We start from the raw sequence: 3,398 nt of genomic DNA, 5'->3' as shown, positions 1-3,398 counted from the left end.
TTCAGTGCAGCAAGTCAGTTAATTAAAAATAAAATAGATAGCATGTTGGATGTACATGTACTCAAATTTACAGCTCCTGGTTCTAACCTCACATGGGCAGCTATAAAGTCGGAGGATCTCCGGCAGAAGTTAATATTGCAAAAAACAGTTTGTGAGATCAGAGTTAGACCTCATGGATTTATTCATGTGAGGAAAGGTTGTGAGATAGTTATTGTTAAAGCCATTCCTTTACTCTCTCTTAGCTCCACTTACCATTTTTAGTGTGGGCTAAAACATTCCAGTGGCTAGCATCCTTTGAGGAACAGCAGATCCTTTTTGGCTCTGCATAGCTTGAGTTAAGATCCCGATAAAGCAAAGCCCTCAGGCCCAGATTTTTAAAGCTATTTAGGGGTTGCTGAGCTTAGTGTTGCAACAATCCCTAACTGACTGAGGAGACTAAATTCCATTTTCAAAAAGATTCAGGCAGGATTTCTTAAACAGGTGTTGCCGCTTGTGTAGGGAAAGCCCCTTGCATTCCGGACTGTTGTGTTTACCTGTCTCCTCCGCAAGTCTGGCCGATCGCGGCTCCCACTGGCCGTGGATCACTGCTCTGGGCCAATGGGAGCTGCTGGATGCGATGGCCAGTAAGTCCCTTGGCCAGCACCGCTTCTAGCAGTTCCCCTTGACCTGAAACAGTGATCCGCAGCCAGTAGGAGTCTCGATCGGCTGGACCTATGGATGGAGCAGGTAAACACACTGGTCTAGCACACCAGGGGCTTTTCCTACACAAGCGGTGACCCCTGTTAGAGAATAAATGAATAAATCCATGAGATCTAACTTCTGATTTAATGAGCATGAAAGTTTACATCTGGTAAGGGCCTAGCTCGCACCAAGACAACTATTCTGAGGAAAGTGAGGAGGTGCTACGTTTTGGGATGATGACATTCCCACTCATGACTAAAGCTGGGATGTTTGTCCTTTTGAAGGTCCCACCTCTGAGTTTTAGTACATTTCTTTTTACCTAGATGCACCTCTTAGACAAAGCAGAAGAGGACAATCGAACGGTCATCACAGAATTCATCCTCCTGGGATTCGGGAATGTCCCTGAACTGCAAGTCCTTCTCTTCCTGGTTTTTCTGGTGATCTACATTGTGACCATGTCTGGGAATATCCTCATCATTGCGCTGGTTGTGGCTGATCAGCACCTTCACACCCCAATGTACTTCTTCCTGGGGAACTTGTCCTGCTTGGAGACCTGCTACACATCCACCATCCTGCCCAGGTTACTGACCAGTCTCCTGACTGGAGACAGAACCATTTCTGTCAGTGGCTGTTTTGCACAGTTTTATTGCTTTGGTTCTCTGGCAGCTACAGAATGTTATCTCCTAGCAGTGATGTCATATGATCGGTATTTAGCGATATGCAACCCCCCACCCTGCGTTATGCAGCCTGATGATGGCAGGCCCCTGCTTGCCTCCAGCTAGCAGCTGGGTCTTGGATAATTGGATTTCTATTTTGTGTAATATTGATATGTTTTATGTCACAGTTAACATTCTGTGGCCCCAATGAAATTGACCATTTCCTTTGTGATTTTTCTCCAATGCTAAAACTCTCCTGCAGTGACACCAGCATGATCACAATGTTTAGTTTTCGTACTCGCCTCCCTAGACCAGCCTTGCCCATTTCTATTAACTGCGACATCCTATGTTTTATATCATTGTTACTATCTGAGAATCCCTTCCGCCACTGGGAGGCTCGAAAGGCCTTTTCACCTGCTCCTCTCACCTCTTTGTGGTTACATTTTCTATGGGACCCTAATGACTGTGTATCTGCTACCAAAAACCAATACACTGAAAGCCTGAACAAAAGTGTTCTCTGTCTTCTACACTGTCCTGACTCCCATGCTCAACCCCTCCATTCTACAGCCTGCGAAACAAAGAGGTGAAGGAGGCCCTGAGAAAAGTCATCAGTTAAATATGTTGCTCAAATCAATTCAGAACGAGTCACTGATCTGTGAAGGAATCCATCTGGCTTAATGAGCAAGAAAGTTTACATCTAGTAGGGCCCTAGCTCACATCAATGGGAACTGCTTTGGAGAACGTGAGGGACATGTACATTTTGGGTTGATGACATTCCCATTTGTGGCTAAAGCTGATACTTGCTACTGCTTCAATATGGAAACCTGACTGTCTTGCACTCTACACTCACATGGTGACCATTTGAGATTTCAGATACATGTTTCATCTATTTCTCTGTTCTCTCTGAGTTGGGAAATGCCACATTCTACTTGGCACTGGCCTCAGATCCCTGTGGTGGAAGTAGTTGGTTCAAAATTTCTCTTTCTTTGATGTCCTGGATTCCCAAAAGCTCCATAACTTTATATCTGGGGAGATTGTACTGGTGTTCCCATTTGTTGTATGACTATGTGTCATCTTGCATGGTAGAAGGGGTGTTTAAGAGTGTGCCTATACTGCAGTGTAAGCCTAGGTGTGTGGGACTTGAACCTGTAGGCTCAGTGAGTGTAAACTAGGCTTGAGTATCCACACTGAATATTAACACTTGATTTTAGAATTTCTGGACCCAGACCTCACACCCAGCATTCAGGGGCATCTACACGTGCATTATGCAGACTAAGTCAAGCCAGCCTTGTTGCCAGATTTCCAGCAGCTTTCTGATGCGGTAGCCATTCTAGCTCTTTGTTTGTGGTGCTCTGAGGGAAAACTTGTCTGTCCATCCCGCAGCACTTTACCAGAAGCTATTTGCAGCCTGCCAATGGTATCGGGCCAAGTTGTCTTTTGAGTCTGCATGTGCCTGGCAACTGGAGCCAGCAACAGGGAGGAGTCAGTTGTTTGAAGTGCTTGTCTTGCTTTCTTCTCACTCCTGTTTCAGGCAATGCGCAGAGCTTCCGTGAGGTGCTGGTGGACAATTTCAGGGACATTTTCTGACTGCAGAAGAAGACACCTGTTGCACCAGAGGAGGAGGTGAGGGTGATACAAACCTGACAGACAACAAAGCTGTAAGCGCTGCTCATGGCTCTTGGGAAAGCCACTGATGCCCCCTGTAGAGACTGGTTCTTCTGGACCAGGGCACATGAGCACAGACTGGTGGGACCACCTTGTCATTGCATATCCCTCGCTCATGAGAAAAGCTGCATTTCTGGAGCTTTGTTAGCAGGTTTCCTGGACCCTTCAGCACCACTGACCCATATGCAGGGGAAGCCATTTCGTGTTCAAAGGTAGTTTGCCATACCCCAGAGTCCTACAGGTCCATTGCTAACCAGTTTGGGTTGGAAAGTCAACTGGATGTACCCCTTTTTGCCTGGGGCTTATGAAACAGTATCCTGATCACAGAGGCCCATGGCAAAAGAAAGGCTTATTTATAATTCCCAGTAGGTGTAGAATGGTGGTTGAATGTTTTGT

General features: G+C 46.1%; 1 pseudogene; it reads left to right on the top strand.

The window, feature by feature from the left end:
* Window positions 1-1,004: 1,004 nt before the first annotated feature.
* Window positions 1,005-1,953, top strand: LOC116823103 (olfactory receptor 11A1-like; annotated as a pseudogene).
* The last annotated feature ends 1,445 nt before the right edge of the window (window positions 1,954-3,398 follow it).

This window comes from Chelonoidis abingdonii, unplaced genomic scaffold (assembly GCF_003597395.2).
Source record: "Chelonoidis abingdonii isolate Lonesome George unplaced genomic scaffold, CheloAbing_2.0 scaffold0539, whole genome shotgun sequence".
Taxonomy (NCBI): domain Eukaryota; kingdom Metazoa; phylum Chordata; order Testudines; family Testudinidae; genus Chelonoidis; species Chelonoidis abingdonii.
The sequence above is the reverse complement of the archived record's forward strand: the minus strand, read 5'-3'. Positions and strand labels throughout refer to the sequence as shown.